A 26,913-nucleotide genomic window follows, 5' to 3' on the forward strand; every position below is an offset into this window, starting at 1 on the left:
AAAGTGCTTGCATCCCATGTGTCATTTTCCTGGTCGAGTGTCATCCCTGAATATTCCATCCAAGTACGTAAAAATCTTTCCTCAAAATCCTGAATATCTTCATTCTTTTTTTGAAAGCAAGCTGTGATCTTAGACCAATTGGTCCTCGGGGGGCGAAATTGTAATAGCCAATTCTTGATTGTTAGCCAACCAGCTTCTAAATTTTGCAAATCGTCTCCAAGGGCAACTTCTACTTCATTTCTAAGGGTTGAACTTATACGAGTACCTATCATGATAGTCAGAATTTGTACTCCATCAAATGGGTGGAGACTGTAAATGGCTTGTAATCTGTGAATTCCATCCCATGTGATCTTACCACCCTTTTTAGGGTGTGGAAGACCCTTGGACCATTCGTCAATTTTAGAAGGATCAATTTGTTCATGAACCCATTGGTGGTCAAATATGTTTCTAGTGATAGTTTCACCATCTTCTTCTATTTTTTTGCTTCCAACTCTAACCCGTTTGCGTTTTAAAGGGGCTAGTCGAATTGCTTTAGTATTTTGTATTGTAGGAACACTATCTTCGTCTGATTCATCCGACAGAGAAAATGATTTATTTTTAACAATTGATCTCGGCTGTGCAATTGCCGATTGTGCCACTAAGTGGGTGGCTTGGACTGCTTTCTGAGTTTGTTCAATCTTTTGTACAGAAAGCATGTTTGTCAAAGAATTACAATGTTCAGTCACGCTGGTTATATTTCTTTCTAAAACACATCTTTCTTTCACTAACTTGCAATTTTCAAGTTCAATTCGCTCAGTTTTTAATTGCAATTGTCGGTATTTTGACTCCACTTCAAAGACTTGATTTTGGAATTCTGTTATTTGAAAAGATAACTGCTGGAGTTCAGAGGTTTTGTTTTGCAAATCTGTTTTAATTTCATCATGATGCTCAAGTTTGGATTTTGCAACTCGTAAATCTGTTTTAATTTCATCATAATGCTCAAGTTTGGATTTTGCAACTTGCAAACCTGTTTTAATTTCATCAGAATGCTCAAGTTTGGATTTTGCATCTTGCAATTCTGTTTCAAGTTTGGATTTTGCATCTTGCAATTCTGTTTTAATTTCATCATAATGCTCAAGTTTGGATTTTGCAACTTGCAAATCTGTTTTAATTTCATCATAATATTCAAGTTTGGATTTTGCATCTTGCAATTCTGTTTCAAGTTTGGATTTTGCATCTTGCAAATCTGTTTTAATTTCATCATAATGCTCAAGTTTGGATTTTGCAACTTGCAATTCTGTTTCAAGTTTGGATTTTGCAACTTGCAAATCTGTTTTAATTTCATCAGAATGCTCAAGTTTGGATTTTGCATCTTGCAAATCTGTTTCAAGTTTGGATTTTGCATCTTGCAATTCTTCAACAACTGCAATTAGTTGCCTTTTAGTAGACCTATACTCATCATCACTTCGTTCAGTATTTAATTGTAATTGTTGGTATTTTGACTCCACTTTAAAAAATTGATTTTGAAATTCTCCGATTTGAACAGATAACTGCTGGAGTTCAGAGGTTTTATTTTGCAAATCTGTTCTAATTTCATCATAATGCTCAAGTTTGGATTTTGCATCTTGCAAATCTTCAAGAACTGCACTTCGTTGATCTTTAGTGGACTGAAGCTGATGATCACTTTTATTTTTAACAATGATCTCTTGCTGACTGTGTATCTGTCCCGTAATTACCAGGGACCATTTTACACGTTCTGCACCGTGTAATCGTGTGCATTTTCCCCATGCTCTCTTGATATTATTGAAGGACCACTGTCCTCTGGGGATATCATACTTTGATTCAATTTTTTTTGAGGTTTCACATAGGTTAAAATGTCTACGAGTGAAAGATCTACAATCCCCCAACATATCTTCAACAGAAACATCTGGTATTCCAGCACCCCCCTTGGATGTAGTGGGGAGTAATTTTCTGTCTGCTAAAGGCTCTGAATCTACACTTTGATTAGGATCAGCCATAACTTTTCTTGATCACTGACTGACGTTTTTTATTTTAGTTACTGCAGTGACTCATCTTCCAGTCACGTCTGATAGTCTGACCGACCGACTGGCACTTGATTTATTTAAAACAGTCTATAAAAAATGTTCTTTTCAAGGGTCGAAGTACTGATTGATGCGGCTTTAAGACTTTTAATGGGTGAAAAAGATATTTCTTACCCTAGTCTAGCCGTGGGTTCCGGCTGTCTTCTGGGCCTCCTCCGATTATCTCCGAAGCTTCCCGAAGGTTCCCGACCTCCTCCGATTATCTTCGAAGCTTTCCGTTGTCACCTGGGCCTCCGAAGGTCGTCCTCAGTACTCCCCCCCCCCCCCCCCCCCCCCCCCCCCCCCCCGACTGCCTGACTACGCCAAAATGAAGGAATCTATAATTTATGGGATCTTAACCTGTCGAACTACGCCAAATTTGGGGGAAGCTTAGTTGATGAATCAAGTCCTGGCGCAATACGACAAGTTGTAAGATTTGTAATATTTGTAGACTGTGTTAAGTTGTTCGATTCCTTGTATTATTCGACTGTGTATAGTTGAAGGAATTTATATCATCTCTGCTATTCGGTTATCAGTAGCACTTTGCGAATACTGGAACTCAGCAGAAATTCGCAGTATAAACTCCTCAGGTGCCAAAAAGAATTGTTTTATTTGTAGTCGCTTGATTACAATTTGAAAGTCATTTAAAAGGCAATTCGTAGACAATTCGAAGCTTTCAGAGAATTACAGACATTATCTTTCTTTGCTTAGGCAGACAGCTCGAAAGTAACTTTTAAAAGGTCAAAGTCTGGCAATGAAACATGAAAAGAGAGAGAAAGCTAATCTTCAGCTAAACTCAAACTCAAAGTCAAAAGTGGACTAACATCACTGACACAGACTGGTAGACTGACAGAACCCCCAAAAGACATAAACTAAAATGGAGACTAGAATCAAAGGCAAAAAACTGACTAAACTAACAGAAAGACAACACAGCACAACACACCCCCAAAGACAATAAAAAACACAGACAACACACGAAAAACTAAACACTAAAACAAAACTTACAAAGACAATACTCACAAAGACAACAAAACCCCAACCTAACCTAAAATGGCCGGGAGAAACTTTTCAGTTATACACTTTCATATCTGTCTTAAGTCATCTAATTACACCCCAATATAATCCTAATTGGTTTGGGTTAGACTCAAACACATTTGATTTGATGGCAAGCCGTCCATCTTCAATGTGCAACATCAGCTTTTCTGACCTAGCTGTTATCTGCATTGTGAACAATGGTGCCTTCATGTTGCTGTGTATTCAATCCCTTGGCCTTGACAATTAGCACAAGACAGTGTCAAATTATCTTGCAACTGTGCTTTTTTTTTAATGTCACACTGTCTTTGAAAATATGCATTTGCCAGAACAACGGACTTCAGTATAAGTGAATTATGCTGTATAAATGGGTATTAAAAGTGGGGCTCAACATTTATGCTTAAACAGCTATCTTTTACCTATACTAGTTGTATTTGAAATACTTGGCTTCTACAACATGAGAAAAGCAGACTGTTAGATTTGGCAAGAACATTGCAGTTAACATTACCTGACAAAATGTGAAAAGATGAGGAAATTAGGGTGGTGGTTCAGCATTTAAAGTTGACTGAGATCGAGTTTGACTCATTGGAAATGGCAAAACATCAGTTGCAAAATAAACAAATGGAACATCAGAAAGAATTAAAGCTGCTGGAATACGGGAGTGAGAGAGAGGAAAAAGAAAGAGAAATAGAGAGAGGCCGCGCCCATAACAGCGGAGTCTACATGTTTTCCCCGTGTGGGTTTCCACCGGCTGCTCCGGTTTCCTCCCAGAAGTCCTGAAAGACGTGCTGTTAGGTAATTTTGACATTCTGAATTCTCCCTCTGCGTACCTCACAGGTGCCGGAATGTGCGACTATTGGCTTTTCACAGTAACTTTATTGTATTGTTAATGTAAGCATCCTTGTGATAATAAAGATTATGATCATCAAACCAATATTTTGTGAAAGAACACGGAGCCCAGCCCCTAACAAATATGGAAGCCAGCCAACAACAAACATGGAGCACTGCCCACAATAAACATGGAGCACTGCCCACAATAAACATGGAGCACTGCCCACAATAAACATGGAGCACTGCCCACAATAAACATGGAGCACTGCCCACAATAAACATGGAGCACTGCCCACAATAAACATGGAGCACTGCCCACAATAAACATGGAGCACTGCCCACAATAAACATGGAGCACTGCCCACAATAAACATGGAGTGCTGCCCACAATAAACATGGACCACTGCCCACAATAAACATGGAGCACTGCCAACAACGAACATGGAGCACTGCCCACAATAAACATGGAGCACTGCCCACAATGAACATGGAGCTCTGCCCACAATAAACATGGAGCACTGCCCACAATGAACATGGAGCTCTGCCCACAATAAACATGGAGCGCTGCCCACAATAAACATGGAGCACTGCCCACAATGAATATGGAGCGCTGCCCACAATAAACATGGAGCGCTGCCCACAATAAACATGGAGCACTGCCCACAATAAACATGGAGCGCTGCCCACAATAAACATGGAGCACTGTCCACAACAAACATGGAGCCCAGCCCACAATAAACATGGAGCACTGTCCACAATAAACATGGAGCACTGCCCACAATAAACATGGAGCACTGCCCACAATAAACATGGAGCCCTGTCCACAACAAACATGGAGCCCAGCCCACAATAAACATGGAGAACTGCCCACTATAAACATGGAGCTCTGCCCACAATAAACATGGAGCACTGCCCACAATAAACATGGAGCCCTGCCCACAATAAACATGGAGCACTGCCCACAATGAACATGGAGCACTGCCCACAATAAACATGGAGAACTGCCCACTATAAACATGGAGCACTGCCCACAATAAACATGGAGTGCTGCCCACAATAAACATGGAGCGCTGCCCACAATAAACATGGAGCGCTGTCCACAATAAACATGGAGCACTGCCCACAATGAACAAGGAGCACTGCCCACAATGAACATGGGGTGCTGCCTGTAGCGCACAATAACTGACACGAAACGAGAAGCGATGAAGTCGATCTATGCTTTATTAAGTGAGACTTATTACCCCTAATACATACCACCACACTGCCCCAACAAACATTGAGGCCTGCTCCCAACACACATGGACTGCTGCCCCCAACAAACATGGAGCACTGCCCCCAACAAACATGGAGCGCTGCCCCCAACAAACATGGAGCGCTGCCCTCAGCAAACATTGAGGCATGCCCCCAACAAACATGGAGTGCTGCCCCGAACAAACATGGAGCGCCGCCCCCAATAAATATGGAGCGCTATCCCCAACAAACATGGAGAGCTGCCCCCAACAAACATGGAGCACTGCCCCCAACAAACATGGAGCACTGCCCCTAACAAAAATGGAGCACTGCCCCTAACAAACATGGAGTGCTGCCCCGAACAAACATGGAGCGCTGCCCCCAACAAACATTGAGGCCAGCTCCCAACAAACATGGAGCACTGCCCCCAACAAACATGGAGCACTGCCCCAAACAAACATGGAGCACTGCCCCTAACAAACATGGAGCACTGCCCCCAACAAACATGGAGCACTGCCCCTAACAAACATGGAGCACTGCCCCTAATAAACATGGAGCGCTGCCCCTAACAAACATGGAGCACTGCCCCTAACAAACATGGAGCACTGCCCCTAACAAACATGGAGCACAGCCCCCAACAAACATGGAGCACTGCCCCTAACAAACATGGAGCACAGCCCCCAACAAACATGGGGCACTGCCCCTAACAAACATGGAGCGTTAACCCCAGCAAACATTGAGGCCTGCCCCCAACAAACATGGAGCACTGCCTACAACAAACATGGAGCACATCCCTCATCAAAAATGGCGACCATGCTGTGAAAGGTCGCAAATTTAGCAGCTCCTGCTCTTGGTGGTTTTCTTAACTGCTTTTAAGCTGGATTTCCGCAGAAACTTTTCCTAACAAAAGTGGCTTAAAGTGAGAGGAAGAGAAGGCGACTCCTATCCTGTGGAACCACGCTCAAAACGTAATCGCAAAAGAAGGAATCAAAAGCTGGTTCGAGGTGAGGATCTGAGCTTGGTGGCTGCAATGACAGAGCAGCGAGGTCCGACCCCGCCGGCCCAATGGCCATGGACCAGTTGGTTACATACCTGGATGAGAAGTTCGCCCGGCACCGTAAGGAGTGTGCGAGGACCTGACCAAGGTGGTAGCCTCGATTAAGGAGCTGTTGACCGGATGGAGGTGTCAGTGACGGCCCAGGGACAGTCGATCCAAATACTACAGGAGTAGGCGACGGAGTAAGAGGAGCAGTCCACTGGGGTGGCACTGCAAAGTGGCATGTTACAGGATCGGCAAAAGCGGCTGCTGGAAAAGGTGGAAGGCCTGGAGAATCGTTCCCGCAGGCAGAACATTCAGATCGTCGGTCTGCCAGAGGGAAAGGAAGGATCGGATGCCGGTGCGTGTGTTGTGAAGATGTTCGAGAAAATGATGGGGGCAGAGGCGTTCGACAGGCCGTTGGAGGTGGGCCGGGCTCACAGGGCACTTACGCACAAGCCCCAGGGTCATGAGCCCCCGAGGGCATTGGTGGTGAGGCTGCATCGATTCCTGGACAAAGAAAATATCATGAGATGGGCAAGGGAGACGGAACGGTTCATATGGGAAGAAACTGAGATCCGGGTTTACCAAGACTTGGGAGCAGAACTTGCTGAGAGGAGGGCGGGTTTTAATAAAGTTAAAGCGGGCCTGTATGCGAAGGGAATAACATGTGGACTGCTCTACCCGGCCCGTCTTTGGGTAACCTACGAGGAACGGCAACTATATTTTGGCTCGCCGGAAGAAGTGGCGGTCTTTATGAAAGACAACAACCTGGGGGACGCATAAGGACTTTAAAAAAAGAAAAAACTGGTCGGTAGCGATTTAAATCAAAACGTTCTGTGCTGCGCTGTAACTTGAGTTGCGATGACCGGGAGGAGAAGGATTTCTCTGAGTTATCTAACTTTGACCTTTCAGTGTCTGTACGAAGGTAAAGTTTCTTCCTTTTCCTGGTGTTTAAAAATAGAAAAAAGGGGAAACAAGTGGAGGGGGGCGAAGGAAAGTTCTCAAATTGAGAGGCTCTAAGAAGGACAGACGTCTGTTTGAGTTTTTGCATGCACAGTTTCCCCTGTCTTTCCATTTCCCTGTTTGTTTACACTTCCATTGTTCGGGGCTCTGTTTGAAGGTGATGGGGTTGATAAGATGTTGTAAAGGGGGAGAGCTGGGCCGTTGAGCCGAGACTTTAAGTGGATGGTGTGTCTGCTTTCTGTGCTCGGAGGTATTGTTTTCAAAACTTATGTTTAGAGTTGGGGGGTAAAGATCCAGCAGCTGGAAGACTTTTAGGCATCAGGGGTGGACCTGTTAGGCTCGCTGGTAAGGCTAGCTCACGGAAACAAAGTGGGGGGTGAGCTGAAATGTGACAGGGTGGGGGGGGTGGGGGGAAGAGGGGGCACCTGCTGATGTTTAGGGGACTTCCAGGAGGCTGGAGATGGAGACCAGATGGGGGTTGCTGCCGAGGGGCGGATCTGGGAGGTGCGGGCCATGGGCTAAGGGCTGGCCTCGGCTGATGGACAGGGGAGGGGGGGGGTGGCAAAAGCCCCCCCGACCAGACTGGTTAAGTGGAATGTTCGTGGCCTGAATGGGCTCGGTCAAGAGGGCCCATGTGTTCGCACACTTGAGACAGTTCAAGGATGTGGCCATGTTACAGGAGACACACTTGAAGCTGGGGGATGAATTTAGACTGAAAAAGGGATGGGTCGGACAGGTGTTCCATTCAGGATTGGCCTTTAAAACAAGGTGGGTGGCCATCCTGATTAACAAAAGGAGTGGAAAATGGAGACAGACCCGGGAGGCAGATTTATTCTGGTGAGCGGGAAACTGGAGGGAATGGCAGTGGTGCTGGTAAATATATCTGCCCCAAACTGGGATGACGTCGCGTTTGTTAGGAAGATATTTCCCGGACCTCGACTCGCACCGGTTGATTATGGGGATTTTAACACGGTCTTGGATTCTGGGATGGACCGGGTCGAGTTCGAGGTCGGGGAAAGTATCAGCAATGGCGAAAGAGCTGCGGGGGTTCATGGAGCACATTGGGGGGGGTTGATCCGTGGAGATTTGAGAAGCCAAGGAACAAGGAACATTCATTCTACTCTCATGTGCACAAGGCGCACTCCAGGATCGATTTTTAAAAATTGGACAAAACATTGTTAGCGGGGGTGGTGGACACAGAGTATTCAGCAATCGTAGAATCGGACCATGCGCCACATTGGCTCGACCTACAGGTGAACACGGGAAATTCTCAGCGCCCCAGTGGAGGCTAGATGCAGGGCTGTGAGCAGATGACAAGATATGTGAGCGAGAGACGGCGGGAGAGACCGCTGGGGTGGTGTGGGAGGCATTGAAAGCGGTTATCAGAGGGGAATATATTTTGATTTGGTCCCAAAGGGAAAGGGCTGAACGGGCGGAGCTGGAGAGGCGAGGAGGAGAAATCTTACATGTGGATAAGAGATATGCAGAGTCTCCGAATGAGGAGATCCGGAAGGAGCGTCAGAGACTTCAAATGGATTTTGGGCTCCTTTCCACAGGCAAGGCGGAGGGACAGCTGAGGAGGGTAAAAGTGGCAATATATGAATATTTTAAATGTAGATGCTAAATTACTGGCAAAGAACTTGGCCACCAGAATAGAGGACTGTGTCCCGGAGGTAATAGGTGAGGATCAAATGGGATTTGTGAAGGGCAGGCACCTGACGTCCAATATTAGACGGCATCTTAATGTTACAATGATGCCAGCTGAGGGGCGTGAGGCTGAGGTGGTGGTAGCCATGGACGCAGAGAAGACTTTTGACCGGGTGGAGTGGACATACCTATGGGATATTTTAGGCAGGTTTGGGTTCGGGCGGGGATGTGTGGACTGGGTCCGGCTGTTGTATCTCGGGAGAGGGACAAGGCAGGGATGCCCGCTCTCCCCATTACTGTTTGCCCTGGACAGAGAGCCGTTAGCAATGGCCCTGAGAACATCGAATGCCTGGCGGGGTACACTGAGGGGGGGGGGGGGTGCGTGGAGCACAGGGTTTCTCTCTGTGCGTCTTCAGGAGGTGGCAGCAGGCAGGGTTCGAGAGATTTGGGGATTTATTTCTCCAGGAGGGCCTTCCGACCTTGAAGACACGAGAGGAGGAGTTTGGGCTACGGGGCGGGAATGGGTTTCGATATCTTCAGGTCCAGGACTTTGTCCGGAGGCCGGTTCCAAGCTTCCCTCGCCTCCCCCTGAGGGGACTACAGGATAAGGTGATGTCAAAAACTGGGGTTGGAGAGGGGAGGACTTCGGAGATGTACAAGGAGTTGATGGAGTGGGAGAGGGCTATGATCAGGGAGGTGAAGCGGAAGTGGGAAGAGGAGCTGGAAAGAGAGCTGGAAATGGAAAAGTGGGAAAATACATTGAAGAGAGTCAATTCATCTTCGTCCTGTGCCAGACTTAGCCCGATCCAGTTCAAAGTGGTCCACAGGGCCCACATGACGGTAGCCCAGATGAGCAGGTTCTTTGAGGAGGTGGAGGATAGATGTGGGCGGTGTGGGGGTAGCCTGGCTAACCATGTCCATATGTTCTGGACATGTCGGAAGTTGAGGGGATTCTGGCAGGGATTTGCGGACATGTGTCAGACGTCCTGGGCGGGAGCGTAACCCCGAGTCCAGAACTGGCAATATTTGGGGTGTGGGGTCATCCGGGGCCCAAGGGGGGGGAGGGAGGCCGATGTCCTGGCCTTCTCCTCCCTGGTTTCCGGGAGACGGATTTTGCTGGGATGGAGGGACTCGGAGCCCCCAAAGTCAGGTGTGTGGGTCAGCGATAGATCAGCGTTCCTCAGCCTGGAACAAAATCAAGTTCACCTTGAGAGGGTCCACTCAGGGGTTCACCCAGAGATGGCAGCCGCTCATCGACTTCTTCAAAGAGAACTGAACGTTGGCAGTAATGGGGGGGGGGGGGGGTGGTGTGCGGGGAGGGGGGGGTCCGGGGGAAGGGGGGGAGAGGGGAGAAGAAGATAGGAGGCATGGCAGCGTTAGGTAAGGACAGGAAACTCAGTATACGGGAATTCGGGAATAGGGCGTGGGCAGTAGGGGGACATTGTTTTTTAGGCTTTTTGTGTGCGTCGGCCCACGTGGGTTTTTCTTTTAAGAAATGTTAATGTGTTAAACTGTTTAAATTAAAAATGCTTCAATAAAATATTTAGTAAAAAGTAATGGAGAACTGCCTGCATCAAAGATGGAGCAACGCCCACAATAAACAAGGAGCCCTGCCCACAATAAACATGGAGCACTGCCCACAATAAACATGGAGCACTGCCCACAATAAACATGGAGCTCTGCCCACAATAAACATGGAGCTCTGCCCACAATAAACATGGAGCCCTGCCCACAATAAACATGGAGCACTGCCCACAATAAACATTGAGCGCTGCCCACAATAAATATGGAGCACTGTCCACAATAAACATGGAGCACTGCCCACAATTAACATGGATCACTGTCCACAATAAACATGGAGCGCTGTCCACAATAAACATGGAGCACTGTCCACAAAAAAACCTGGAGTACTGCCCACAATAAACATGGAGCACTGTCCCCAATAAACATGGAGCACTGTCCACAATAAAATTGGAGCACTGCCCACAATAAACATGGAGCCCAGCCCACAATAAACATGGAGCACTGCCCACAATAAGCATGGCGCACTGCCCACAATAAACATGGAGCACTGTCCACAATAAACATGGAGCACTGTCCACAATAAACATGGAGCCCAGCCCACAATAAACATGGAGCACTGTCCACAATAAACATGGAGCACTGCCCACAATAAACATGGAGCCATGTCCACAATAAACATGGAGCACTGCCCACAATAAAAATGGAGCACTGCCCACAATAAACATGGACCCTGCCCACAATAAACATGGAGCCCTGCCCACAATAAACATGGAGCACTGTCCACAATAAACATGGAGCACTGCCCACAATAAACATGGAGCACTGCCCACAATAAACATGGAGCACTGCCCACAATAAACATGGAGCACTGTCCACAATAAACATGGAGCCCTGCCCACAATAAACATGGAGCCCTGCCCACAATAAACATGGAGCACTGCCCACAATAAACATGGAGCACTGCCCACAATAAACATGGAGCCCAGCCCACAATAAACATGGAGCACTGCCCACAATAAACATGGAGCACTGCCCACAATAAACATGGAGCACTGTCCACAATAAACATGGAGCACTGCCCACAATAAACATGGAGCACTGTCCACAATAAACATGGAGCACTGCCCACAATAAACATGGAGCACCGCCCACAATAAACATGGAGCTCCGCCCACAATAAACATGGAGCACAGCCCACAATAAACATGGAGCACTGCCCACAATAAACATGGAGCACTGCCCACAATAAACATGGAGCCCAGCCCACAATAAACATGGAGCGCCGCCCACAATAAACATGGAGCCCAGCCCACAATAAACATGGAGCGCCGCCCACAATAAACATGGAGCACTGTCCACAATAAACATGGAGCTCGGCCCACAATAAACATGGAGCACTGTCCACAATAAACATGGAGCACTGCCCACAATAAACATGGAGCACTGCCCACAATAAACATGGAGCACAGCCCACAATAAACATGGAGCACTGCCCACAATAAACATGGAGCCCAGCCCACAATAAACATGGAGCACTGCCCACCATAAACATGGAGCGCCGCCCACAATAAACATGGAGCACTGCCCACAATAAACATGGAGTGCCGCCCACAATAAACATGGAGCACCGCCCACAATAAACATGGAGCGCTGCCCACAATAAACATGGAGCAATGCCCACAATAAACATGGAGCGCTGCCCACAATAAACATGGAGCACTGCCCACAATAAACATGGAGCTCGGCCCACAATGAACATGGAGCACTGTCCACAATAAACATGGAGCACTGCCCACAATAAACATGGAGCACTGCCCACAATAAACATGGAGCCCAGCCCACAATAAACATGGAGCACTGCCCACAATAAACATGGAGCGCTGCCCACAATAAACATGGAGCCCTGCCCACAACAAACATGGAGCGCTGCCCACAATAAACATGGAGCTCGGCCCACAATAAACATGGAGCCCTGCCCACAATAAACATGGAGCACTGTCCATAATAAACATGGAGCTCGGCCCACAATAAACATGGAGCACTGCCCACAATAAACATGGAGTGCCGCCCACAATAAACATGGAGCACCGCCCACAATAAACATGGAGCGCTGCCCACAATAAACATGGAGCAATGCCCACAATAAACATGGAGCGCTGCCCACAATAAACATGGAGCACTGCCCACAATAAACATGGAGCTCGGCCCACAATAAACATGGAGCACTGCCCACAATAAACATGGAGCCCAGCCCACAATAAACATGGAGCACTGCCCACAATAAACATGGAGCACTGCCCACAATGAACATGGAGCACTGCCTGTGGTGTTGGGTGCTCTGAGGTACAGATGAACCAACACGGTTGCAATTGGTACAACGCTGTTTTATTCCAACTTGTTATTTACAGATATGTCTTGGTACTCCGCACGTGGCGACTCTCTGAGTGTGTTGTTAATTAGGTCCTGTCCTTCTCCTGGTCTCCAGATGGACTGCTCACCAGGTGTCATGTTTCTTGTCTTATACTGTCTCTGTCCTTGTCTGTGATTGGCTGTCGTGCGATGTGTGCTAATTGGTCTGTTGGTCTGTCTATCATGATGTGTGTGTTTGAATATCATGACACTGCCCACAATAAACATGGAGCCCTGCCCACAATAAACATGGAGCACTGTCCACAATAAACATGGAGCTCTGCCCACAATAAACATGGAGCCCTGCCCACAATAAACATGGAGCACTGGCCACAATAAACATGGAGCGCTGGCCACAATAAACATGGAGCACAGCCCACAATAAACATGGAGCACAGCCCACAACAAACATGGAGCACAGCCCACAATAAACATGGAGCACTGCCCACAATAAACATGGAGCACTGCCCACAATAAACATGGAGCGCTGCCCACAATAAACATGGAGCACAGCCCACAATAAACATGGAGCACTGTCCACAATAAACATGGAGCGCCGCCCACAATAAACATGGAGCACTGTCCACAATAAACATGGAGCACTGCCCACAATAAACATGGAGCGCTGCCCACAATAAACATGGAGCCCCGCCCACAATAAACATGGAGCACTGCCCACAATAAACATGGACCCCTGCCCACAATAAACATGGAGCACTGTCCACAATAAACATGGAGCACTGTCCACAACAAACATGGAGCACTGCCCACAATAAACATGGAGCACTGCCCGCATCAAAGATGGAGCACTGCCCACAAGAAACGTGGCAATAACCTGCCCATGACAAATATAGAGGCTCCCAATTAGTGACACTGCTGTCTGATGTATTTGCTCATTTACACTTAAAAACCAAAAGTGTACGTCTGTTTTAACTTGCTGCTTTGTATTCTGATAGTGGGAGATTCCCAGGATTTCTAAGTAACAGCAGGTGTCCAGTTAAATTGGGTCATTCATTCAGGTGACCAGCTTTTCAAAAGTCAAAAGTCGGACACATTGAGAATCCTTGGGGAGCTCCGAGATGATGCTCATGTTGAGTGACCAATGGCAGGATTCTGGGGAAGGGGCAGTTCAGATTAGGAGATCATGTGATGAAATCTCCCAGACTATGTCCAATCAGATTAGCTTAACCCTTTAAAGACTCCCAATTATTGAAGGCAGCGGTTATGAGCGACAGACTTCTATTTCAATGGACCCAATCTTCCGAGGAATGACGATCACTGATCATCGGATTGCCACTCCTCTCACACTTACTTCCCTCGCTGCTGGTCTGTGATGTGGAGAGATGCCAACAGCACGGGCCCAATTCCCGCAACTTCTGAGGTTATCCATGAAGGCCCCGCCTTCTCAACCTTGACCCTCTCCTGAGGTGTGGTGACCCTCAGGTTAAATCACCAACAGTCAACTCTCTCCCTCAAAGGGGAAAGCAGCCTAAGGCCACCTGGGATTATGGCAACTTGACCTTTTTCACTTACCTTGAACCGGAATTCATATTTTCCCACCTGGATCTCTGAACAGGGCCTCCCGGGAAATACTGAGCATAACTGCTCCTGGAGTCGGTGCCTCATAGAGCAGGAACAACGGGGTAATTACCCTGAGTAGCCCCTGTAAATTACCCCAGTAACCCCTATAAATTAACCCGGGTAAGCCCTGTAAATTACCCCCAGCAAACCCTCTAAATTACCTCAGTAACTCCTGTAAATTACCCCCAGTAACTCCTATAAATTACCCCCAGTAACTCCTATAAATTACCCCCAGTAACTCCTATAAATTACCCCCAGTAGCTCCTATAAATTACCCCCAGTAACTCCTATAAATTACCCCCAGTAACTCCTATAAATTACCCCAGTAGCTCCTATAAATTACCCCCAGTAGCTCCTATAAATTACCCCAGTAACTCCTATAAATTACCTCCGGTAACCGCTATAAGTAGGGATTAATGGGTCCTTTTCAAATTGGCAGGCAGTAACCAGTGGGGTACCACAGGAATCGGTACTGGGACCCCAGCGATTCACAATATATATTAATGATTTGGATGAGGGAACAAAATGTAACATCTCAAAGTTGGCAGATGATACTAAATTAATTGGGAGGGTAAATTGCGGCGAGGGTGCAGGGATCCTACAGCAAGATCTGGACAGGTTGGGCGAGTGGGCAAACCAATGGCAGTTGCAGTATTATTTGGATAAGTGTGAGGTTTTCATTTTGGAACAAAAACAGGAAGACAGATTACTACCCGAATGTTTGTAAATTGGGATAGGGGAGTGTGCAGCGGGACCTGGGTGTCCTTGTGCATCATTTGCTGAAGGTAAGCATGCAGGTGCAGCAGGCGGTAAAGAAGGCTAATGGTATGTTGGCCTTCATTGCGAGAGGTTTCGAGTATAGAAGCGGGGATGTGTTGCTGCAATTATACAGGGCCTTGGTGAGGCCACACCTGGAGCATTGTGGGCAGTTTTGGTCTCATTCTCTGAGGAAGGATGTTCTTGCTCTCGAGGGAGAGCAGCGAAGGTTTACCAGACTGATTCCAGGGATGGCGGGACTGTCATATGAGGAGAGATTGATGAGGTTGGGATTGTTCTCGCTGGAGTTCAGAAGAATGAGGGGGGATCTCATAGAGACTTATAAAATTCTAACAGGACTAGACAGGGTAGATGCAGGGAAGATGTTGCCAATGATGGGTGTGTCCAGAACCAGGGGTCACAGCCTGAGGATTCTGGGTAAACTATTTCAGACAGAGATAAGGAGACATTTCTTCACCCAAAGATTGGTGATCCTGTGGAATTCATTCCCACAGGAAGTAGTTGATGCTAAAACTTTGAATATATTCAAGAGGCGGCTGGATATAGCACTCGGGGAGAATGGGATCAAAGGCTATGGGGAGAAAGCAGGATTAGGCTATTGAGTTGGATGATCAGCCATGATCGCGATGAATCGCAGAGCAGACTCGAAGGGCCTAAAGGTCTCCTCCTGCCCAGATCTTCTATGTATCTCTGTATCTGCTTCAAACTTGCGATGCCTATCCTTAACCTTTTCTCATTGACACGTTTTGTAGAGTGCACATTTTCCCACAGGGATTTACTGTCAATGTGACACTCAATGGGTATGTTTCCCAAATCCCCTAATCCCAAAATATCTGTCAATATCTGAGATATATAAAAGCCCATATCCACCACCTCTACAAGGCTTGTCATCTGAGCAGCTTTCAACTGGCAACAGCCTAACTTTAACAAAACTGACCTCACCAAAAACTACCAGACTCTAGATGCAAATTTAATCCATATACACATTTGTTGAACTTCCAGAGTACCCCTTCTGTGTTAGCTGCTTCTTTAGGTGGACGGAGAAAAATGTCTCTCTGGAGCTGATGCCCCTGCAAAAAGGCAGCTTTTATATCTATAGATTTGCATTCCCATGCCTTTGTGGCTAATAGAGCCAAGGTGGTCTTTAAAATAACCTTTGCCTCCGTCGGTGAATCTACCCTTAATCCTGATCTCCTAATTTTTCTTCAAATCCCCTTGCCACAAGCCTGGCCTTGGCCTCATAAGTTCCATCTGGAAGAACCTTTTCCATGCATATCCATCTGTGGGATAGAACTCTTTGTCCCCTATCTGGTACTTCCATGTATACCCCAAATTCACTCCAACTATGCAGTTCTTGCTGTTTGGCGTCTTTGATAACTTCATCAAACTTATTGGAGGCCACCAAAATCTCACGTTCATGTGGGCTTCTACACCTAGTAGCATTCATAGTCTTATCCATGTTCCGAGACATTGACAAACTATGTACTCTCTCCCGCCTGGTATCTCGTTCAGTACTGCTACTGCTTGAACTTTTCTTTCTGTTGTGGGATGTCCTTCCAATAGTTCTCGACTTTTTCCTGTGAACCTGTTCACTATCCGATGAATTATCTGAACTGGCACTTGGTTTCTGGTCCTCCATTTTTGAACTTGGTGTTTCCAATCCATTGTCTTGACACCCTCCCATGTATTCTGTACATTCAACCAGTGTTTATACTTTCCAGTGGCATTCCCTGCCCTACTAATAATAGTTGCATCCTTCCATTGACTAGATCCTTCAGGCAAGAATGTCACTTTTGTACCAACTTTTGGCAGTTGTCCTTTCGGAAAAATTACCTGTTCTAATTCATCAGAAGTATTGTGTTCCTCTACAGAAACCCTGTCCATATCAGTTAACTGGTCCTCGTAGTTCTGTAATACATGTGTATCATATGACCCTGGTTCTTCACATGTCTGTTTGCTCTGTCTAAATTTGAAAATTTGTAATCTGTACCCATTATCCTTGATGAATGTACCCTAACTCTTTGATTGCCATGTTGCAAAATAATTGTTTTGCCATCTATGCCTATGATCTTCCCTGGGCCTTTCCATTCATTAAAGTTGTCTCTCTTGTAGTATACTGTGTCTCCTTGCTGAAAAACGGCATTTGATCGCTGTACATTACGCCTCAAAGCTCTGAGAATTCTTTCAGAGACTTCCGCTTCCAAAAGAGCTTTTCTGCTGCTATGTAATGCATTTAAATGCTCAGCAAAGGCAGAGCTAATTGTAGTCTCTTCACAAGCTGGAGGCTGGTCATCCAAAATGGATGGAATTTAAGGATTTCTACTAAACACTAATTGATAGGGACATTCGCCCCAACCATCTGCAACAAATTATTTGCATGTACTGACCCTGCTAAAGCTGAATTTAACTTGCAATTTGGTCTATCTGCCAACATTTTCTGGAGCATGCCATTTATTACTGCATGGTTTCTTTCACACACACCCTTACTAGATGGGCTTTCCGCAGCTGTATTCATAACAGTGATATTCACATTTTCACACATATCCCGAAACTCATCATTAGCAAATTCTCCCCTGTTGTCTGTAAGGAATTTTCCAGGGACCCCAGTCCTGTCCCTACCATTTTCCCACCATCTGATCCAGGATTACTCTCTTTTCTTGACTTTGTAAAATGGTTGATTGACTAAATCTGGTTGCTAAACCGACAAAATGCCAAATAGATATATTGTGATGGTGTCCTTCTGTACTTCCTATAAACCTCACAGCGATCACTAACCTGTTCTATCAGCTTAGTATAGACTTCATCCCTTACCCCTGCATCCTTTAATAATTTTTCAGCCTCCGAGGAGACGCATGCGCAAATTGCCAATGCAGTTTTAATACAACAAGCTTTCTAGCAGCTAAAGTGATTTCCAACTGATAATAACACATCCTTAACAACTGCACCTGAAATATTATTTGTCAGTAATGGAATACAATAGTGTACCGACTGTGTAAATTGTAAGTCCACCGTCTTTCCAAAAACTGTTGCCTTATCCTGTTCCATATCCAGTTTCATGTGTGCTTTTTTTCATCGATGGTCTGCTCAGAAACAAAGGTATCTGACTTGATACAACATCCGTGCTCATGGAATGATTCACTCCGGCAATATTGCAAGGGATCACCACTCTTTTCAGCGACTTCAGAGTATTATCATCCCCAAACCTGAAACTTGTGGAACTTTCAAATTCCTTTACCTTGTTACGATTTTCTGCATTCAAAGAGTCCAGGTAACATTTTAACCAGTCAATTCCACACACAGTAGATGTGCAGCCACTGTCCAATACAGCACAACTGAAGGATTCTGCAACCAACACCCTCATTATCGGAGTAAAACTGCTTGTTACCAGGACAATGCCTTCTTTCTGGTCACTATCGTTTTCCCCTTCTGACTCTTCCGTGTCATGTGTTGCTTATTATAGCGTGTTGGACAGTTGAAAGCATAATGGTATTGAGAGTCATACCGAAAACATCGATTTATTGTACCCCGGGCATTTCTGGGGTTCATCTTCCTATTCCCATTCTCCATGCCCCTCCTCCGATTATAGGTTCTAAATGGGTTTCTGTCCTCATAATGTCTGGGTCCAGATCTCCTTCCAGACTCTCGTAACCTGTTCGTAGCCAAATGATCTCACCATCCTGTAGTAGTGTATCTTCCATAGTCTGCTTAATTGCTGACTGACCCATTTGTGTCGTAAGAGCCAGAGGAATTTAATGTTTCCCCAGTAACATCTTTAAGGCCTCTATCATCTGGTTGAATAAGGTATCATTATCCACAACCTTAACTCCTGCCAAAACCAGGAGCCTATCCAGATTGGTCACTCTAGCAAGTCGAGTGACTTTAATGCCAACACAGACTGTGGAAATTCCAGGCGGTGTTTGTGCAGCCTCCTGTATAGTCTGCTAAATTCCATTATATAATCCTCAATAGAAATGTCCTCTGTTTTCCGGAATCTATTAAATTCTGACCAAGCTTCATACACACTTAACAAGTCCTCCTTTTGATAAATCTTGTCCATGAAACGTAATCGAGTCTCCAGACCTTCTCCTGAATTTAATTCTTCCAATTCCAGTTCCGAAAACACTTTGCTTCGGATTTTATTCTCATAAGGTAGAGAAAGAGCCAATGACATACCTTGTTTCCTCTTTCCCAAGGCAGTTACCTTAGTCCACATAACAACTGCACTTCTCCATTGGTCATGCGATCCCCTTTCAGAAAATAATGGTGGATAGTCATATCCGGCCACCTTTGTCCGAGGTTCAGCCATATATATATATATTTTTTTTTAGTCTTCTCACCCACTGCTTGGTTGAGTCTGGAAACGTTGTATCTTTCAGCCCTTCACATTTGCACAGCAACCTTCCTGTGTTACCAATGGTAACCTTGGCAGCTGTTGTGGAAAGAGTCAAGAGTTCTGCTCCTTTTCACAAACACCTTTATTTTCCTTTGACACACTCTGTACAAAACTCGATCACCACATCAAAGACCACCTGAAGCCTCTTTACATGTCAGTCTCAATTATTGGATACTTAACATAAATGAGACATCTAATTGGAATGTCTCTTCACCCATTCCTTAACATGGTGTTAAGGGTAAGATCCTGACATGGATAGAGGATTGGCTGACTGGCAGAAGGCAGAGAGTGGGGCTAAAGGGGTCTTTTTCAGGATGGCAGCCGATGACTAGTGGTGTGCCTCAGGGGTCGGTGCTGGGACCACAACTTTTCACAATATACATTAACGATTTGGAAGAATGAACTGAAGGCACTGTTGCTAAGTTTGCAGATGAAACAAAGATCTGTAGTATTGAGGAAGCAGGGGGGCTGCAGAAGGGCTTGGCCAGGCTAGGAGAGTGAGCAAAGAAGTGGCAGATGGAATATAATGTGGAAAAGTGTGAGGTTATACAACTTAGATGGAGGAATGGAGAAGTACAAAGGGACTTGGGAGTCCTTGTTCACGATTCTCTTCAGGTTAACGTACAGGTTCAGTCGACAGTTAGGAAGGCAAATGCAACATTAGCATTCATGTCAAGAGGGCTAGAATACAAGACCAGGGATGTACTTCTCAGGCTGTATAAGGATCTGGTCAGACCCCATTTGGAGTATTGTGAGCAGTGTTCGGCCCCGTCTCTAAGGAAGGATGAGCTTGCCTTAGAATGTGTCCACAGGAAGTTCACAAGACTGATCCCTGGAATGAAGAGCTTGTTGTCTGAGGAATGGTTGAGGACTCTGGGTCTGTACTCGTTGGAGTTTAGAAGGATGAGGGGGGATCTTATTGAAACGTACAGGATACTGCGAGGCCTGGATAGAGTGGACGTTGAGAGGTTGTTTCCACGAGCAGGAAAAACTAGAACCAGAGGGCACAATCTCAGACTAAAGGGACGATCCTTTAAAACAGAGATGAGGAGGAATTTTTTCAGCCAGAGGGTGGTGAATCTGTGGAACTCTTTGCTGCAGAAGGCTGTGGAGGCCAAATCACTGAGTGTCTTTAAGATAGAGACAGATAGGTTCTTGATTAATAAAGGCAGGAGAATGGGGATGAGATAATCTCAGCCATGATTGAATTTTGGAGCAGACTCGATGGGCCGAGTGGCCTAATTCTGCTCCAATGTCTCATGGTCTTATGGTCTATAAATTACACCAGTAACTCCTGTAAATTACCCCCAGTAACTCCCCAAATTACCTCAAGTAACTTTGAGAAATTACTCTTAGCAGCTCTGCTTGACTGAACTGGAACTCAGGGTGTCAGTGACAAACAGCACAAGGTGTATTTATCCCTAAACCAACATCAGGAAAATAGATCAACCTGGTCATTATAGCATAGCTGCTGTGGGATCTTGCTGTGTACAAATTGCGTTCTACCTGGAGGCAGTGATAAGGACAATAGAGAAACAAGTTCAGTCTTTCTGAGGAATGTCTGCTCTCTGCTTTGTACCAGAGTAAAACCTTGCTGATTCTCAGCCAGCGCAAACACCCACATCTTCACGGAGAGAGTTTTTACACAAGTATCTCTCATTTTACCTGTCGAGGTCATCCAATGGCTGGTTTCCATTTCCTCCAATCCTGCAGAAACAGCCGTAGTTACTGTAGCGCTGGTACGGGAGAGTGGGATTGACGCAGTGAACAACGTTTAGGTAGTTCCTCATGTTTTGCCGATTTGTGACTCCCTGAGCAGGGATCCAAATTGCTACAAGAGGAAAACAAAATAAATCATTGTGTCAGGAAAGCCCTGGTACAGAGTGAGCAGGGAGACAATTTAACAACACGCCGATTTAGAAAGCAGAAGAACGGCAAAAGAATATTCCTGAATTCAGCGGAAATTGTGGGCTGGATTCTCTGATTTTGCGGCTATGTCCGGAGCAGGTGTCTAGTTTTACAATGAAAAAGTCGGCGCCGGCCCCGCACCGATGCTCCGCCCAGTGGGAGGGGCTAGGAGCCACGCCACGTAAAGCCCCCGGCCTCCCCTGCAGCTACGGATGGAGGATTGCCGAGTCCGTGGCCGCGCATTGTGCACGGTGGATCCTGCGGCACCCGCGGACCCGGCCTGCCAGATAGTGCCCCACTGTAACCCCCTTGCCACCCCTGGCCCAGCCCCCCACCAGTCCCCCCAGCCCCCGCCAAAGCCCCCCGGCCAGTGGAACGACTATCCCCCCGACTGTGGGGGCGCTGGACACAGTCCGCAGACCCCACGCGAGGTCCCAGAAAACTGTGAGCACACGCGACCGACGCCGTTGGAATGTCGGCCAATCGGGAGCGGAGCATCGGGGGAGGGCCTCGGGCTACGTCCTGAGGACGTCCCAATGGTGTGCGGCGGCGTATCAGCGATTACGCTGTTTTTCAGGGGGCGGAGCATCTGAAAATGGCTCCGCCCCCGATTTCGGTGTCGAAACGGATTCTCCGGCCAATCGCTGAACGCGATTCCGGCGTCGGCAATCGGAGAATCCTGCCCTGCGCCTCGGAACCAGGCCATTCGGCCCAACAATTCCATGGGCTAGATTCTCTGTCACCCGCCACCAGTAACGGGGTTACTGATCCAGCGGAGAATCGAGCGCCGGGTGAAAAGCGGGATCAGCGCACGGTGGGCGGGATTCTCCGATTGCCAACGCCAAAATCACCCTTTTAACGCCGAACTCGGGGGCTGCGCCTGTCTTCCGATGCTCCGCCCACCAAAACGGCATCATCGGTGAGGACGCCGCTCGCCGTTGGGACGGCCTCAGGACGACACCTGAAAGCCCTCCCCGATCCCCCCCCCCCCCCGCCCCCCCCCCGCCCCCCCGATGGACAGCGTGGATCACTTGTGGTCTGAGATTTGTCAACTCGGACCAGAGTTGAGAGCTGCGGACTGTGTCCAGTGGCCCCACAGTCGGGGGTGGTGGGCGGGCTGGGGGGTGGGGGTGGGGACGCTCCTCTGGTGACGGGAGCTTCGGCGGGGGCTGCGGGGTCACAGAGGGTCACTATCTGGCAGGCCTTGTCCGCGTGGCCGGCACCATGTTGTCCGGCGTGACAGCTGTAGGTCGTCACCGTGCGCAATGCGCGGTCACACGGACCCGGAAATTCTCCGTCTGTATCTGCAGGGGAAGCCGGGGGTTTACGTGGTGCGGCTGCTCACCCCCCACTGGGTGGAGCATCGGTGCGGAGGCGGCGAAGACTTTTTGGCCGTAATACTGGACACGTTCTCCGGACACAGCCTCAAAATCGGAGACTCCAGCCCGATGTTCCGACCCCCACCCACAGCGGCAGTGAGCTACACGCTGGGTCATGGGCATCCAGTGAAACCTGATTAACAGGCTGGAAACCCGATTTTCCTGCTCCCCCCGGGATGCTCCAGGCCTCTCAGCCGGGATTCAGGCGGGTGTGGATTGGCGAGGGTATTTGCAAGCGTTGCCCTGAAGCTGTGCACCCCGCGGTGGGTCAAGGCGGTAAGTATGTAACGAACGTGCCCCCCAAAGTCCATGGATGGTGCCCAGCCCCCCACAACACAAATCCTCATGGTGTGAGTGACAGCCCCTCGCCACACCAAACGCAGCTAAGTGCTTCCTGCTGTGAAACAGAGGAAGTCAAAGCACTTGGCGGCCCACTAGCCGGGTTCCGACAGCATCCCACAGGATTCACGCCATGCATACATTTCTATTGCGAGGGAGAGGGAATCGCTCCTGGGCACTGCTCCTGGTGCCAGCGCAGACCCGGAGCGATTCTAGTCCAGCGGGAAATCTTGGTCGCCCGCATGGAGAATCCAACAAAGAACAAAGAACAGGCCCTCCAAGCCTGTGCCGACCATGCTGCCCATCTAAACTAAAATCCTCTACACTTCCGGAGTCCATATCCCATCCGATTCATGTATTTGTCAAGATGCCCGTTAAACACCACTATCGTCCCTGCTTCCACCACCTCCTCCGGCAGCGAGTTCCAGGCACCCACTACCCTCTGTGTAAAAAAGTGCCTCGTACAAAGAACATAGAACATAGAAAATACAGCACAGAACAGGCCCTTCGGCCCACGATGTTGTGCCGAACCTTTGTCCTAGATTAATCATAGATTATCATTGAATTTACAGTGCAGAAGGAGGCCATTCGGCCCTTTGAGTCTGCACCGGCTCTTGGAAAAAGCACCCTACCCAAACTCATCACCTCCACCCAACACCAAGGGCAATTTTGGACACTAAGGACAATCTATCATGGCCAATCCACCTAACCTGCACATCTTTGGACTGTGGGAGGAAACCGGAGCACCCGGAGGAAACCCACGCAGACACGGGGAGGATGTGCAGACTCCGCACAGACAGTGACCCAAGCCGGAATCGAACCTGGGACCCTGGAGCTGTGAAGCAATTGTGCTATCCACAATGCTACCGTGCTGCCCTTAAGAACAACTAAATCTACACTATATCATTTTACCGTAATCCATGTACCTATCCAATAGCTGCTTGAAGGTCCCTAATGTTTCCGACTCAACTACTTCCACAGGCAGTTCATTCCATGCCCCCACTACTCTCTGGGTAAAGAACCTACCTCTGATATCCCTCCTATATCTTCCACCTTTCAGCTTAAATTTATGCCCCCTTGTCATGGTTTGTTCCACCCGGAGAAAAGGTCTCTGACTGTCCACTCTATCAATTCCCCTGATCATCTTATAAACCTCTATCAAGTCGCCCCTCATCCTTCTCTGTTCTAATGAGAAAAGGCCTAGCACCCTCAACCTTTCCTCGTAAGACCTACTCTCCATTCCAGGCATCATCCTGGTAAATCTCCTTTGCACCATTTCCAAAGCTTCCATATCCTTCCTAAAATGAGGCGACCAGAACTGTACACAGTACTCCAAATGTGGCCTTACCAAAGTTTTGTCCAGCTGCATCATCACCTCACGGCTCATAAATTCAATCCCTCTGTTAATGAACGAGAGCACACCATAGGCCTTCTTCACAGCTCTATCCACTTGAGTGGCAACCATATATAAATGATTTGGAGGAAAATGCAACTGGTCTGATTAGTAAGTTTGCAGACGACACAAAGGTTGGTGGAATTGCGGATAGCGATGAGGACTGTCGGAGGATACAGCAGGATTTAGATTGTCTGGAGACTTGGGCGGAGAGATGGCAGATGGGGTTTAATCCGGACAAATGTGAGGTAATGCATTTTGGAAGGTCTAATGCAGGTAATGAATATACAGTGAATGGTAGAACCCTCAAGAGTATTGAAAGTCAAAGAGATCTAGGAGTACAGGTCCACAGGTCATTGAAAGGGGCTACACAGGTGGAGAAGGTAGTCAAGAAGGCATACGGCATGCTTGCCTTCATTGGCCGGGGCATTGAGTATAAGAATTGGCAAGTCATGTTGCAGCTGTATAGAACCTTAGTTAGGCCACACTTGGAGTATAGTGTTCAATTCTGGTCGCCACACTACCAGAAGGATGTGGAGGCTTTAGAGAGGGTGCAGAAGAGATTTACCAGAATGTTGCCTGGTATGGAGGGCATTAGCTATGAGGAGCGATTGAATAAACTCGGTTTGTTCTCACTGGAACGAAGGAGGTTGAGGGGAGACCTGATAGAGGTATACAAAATTATGAGGGGCATAGACAGAGTGGATAGTCAGAGGCTTTTCCCCAGGGTAGAGGGGTCAATTACTAGGGGGCATAGGTTTAAGGTGAGAGGGGCAAGGTTTAGAGTAGATGTACGAGGCAAGTTTTTTACGCAGAGGGTAGTGGGTGCCTGGAACTCGCTACCGGAGGAGGTAGTGGAAGCAGGGACGATAGGGACATTTAAGGGGCATCTTGACAAATATATGAATAGGATGGGAATAGAAGGATACGGACCCAGGAACTGTAGAAGATTGTAGTTTAGTCGGGCAGCATGGTCGGCACGGGCTTGGAGGGCCGAAGGGCCTGTTCCTGTGCTGTACATTTCTTTGTTCTCTTTGTTGTTTGTTTCAAAGATGTATGAACATAGACCCCAAGATCTCTCTGCTCCTCCACATTGCCAAGAACTCTACCGTTAACCCTGTATTCCGCATTCATATTTGCCCTTCCAAAATGGACAACCTCACACTTTTCAGGGTTAAACTCCATCTGCCACTTCTCAGCCCAGCTCTGCATCCTATCTATGTCTCTTTGCAGCCGACAACAGCCCTCCTCACTATCCACAACTCCACCAATCTTCGTATTGTCTGCAAATTTACTGACCCACCCTTCAACTCCCTCATCCAAGTCATTAATGAAAATCACAAACAGCAGAGGACCCAGAACTGATCCCTGCAGTACGCCACTGGTAACTGGGATCCAGGCTGAATATTTGCCATCCACCACCACTCTCTGACTTCTATCGGTTAGCCAGTTCGTTATCCAACTGGCCAAATTTCCCACTATCCCATGCCTCCTTACTTTCTGCACAAGCCTATCATGGGGAACCTTATCAAATGCCTTACTAAAATCCATGTACACTACATCCACTGCTTTACCTTCATCCACATGCTTGGTCACCTCCTCAAAAAATTCAATAAGACTTGTAAGGCAAGACCTACCCCTCACAAATCCGTGCTGACTATCCCTAATAAAGCAGTGCCTTTCCAGATGCTCAGAAATCCTATCCTTCAGTACCCTTTCCATGACTTTGCCTACCACCGAAGTAAGACTAACTGGCCTGTAATTCCCAGGGTTATCCCTAGTCGCTTTTTTGAACAGGGGCACAACATTCGCCACTCTCCAATCCCCTGGTACCACCCCTGTTGACAGTGAGGACGAAAAGATCATTGCCAACGGCTCTGCAATTTCATCTCTAGCTTCCCATAGAATCCTTGGATATATCCCGTCAGGCCCGAGGGACTTGTCTATCCTCAAGTTTTTCAAAATGCCCAACACATCTTCCTTCCTAACAAGTATTTCCTCAAGCTTACCAGTCTGTTTCACACTGTCCTCTCCAACAATATTGCCCCTCTCATTTGTAAATACAGAAGAAAAGTACTCGTTCAAGACCTCTCCTATCTCTTCAGACTCAATACACAATCTCCCGCTACTGTCCTTGATCGGACCTACCCTCGCTCTAGTCATTCTCATATTTCTCACATATGTGTAAAAGGCCTTGGGGTTTTCCTTGATCCTACCCGCCAAAGATTGTTCATGCCCTCTCTTAGCTCTCCTAATCCCTCCTGGCTATCTTGTATCCCTCCAATGCCCTGTCTGAACCTTGTTTCCTCAGCCTTACGTAAGTCTCCTTTTTTCTCTAAACAAGACATTCAACCTCTCTTGTCAACCATGGTTCCCTCACTCGACCATCTCTTCCCTGCCTGACAGGG

The sequence above is a fragment of the Scyliorhinus torazame genome, chromosome 25 (assembly GCF_047496885.1).
Source record: "Scyliorhinus torazame isolate Kashiwa2021f chromosome 25, sScyTor2.1, whole genome shotgun sequence".
NCBI lineage: Eukaryota > Metazoa > Chordata > Chondrichthyes > Carcharhiniformes > Scyliorhinidae > Scyliorhinus > Scyliorhinus torazame.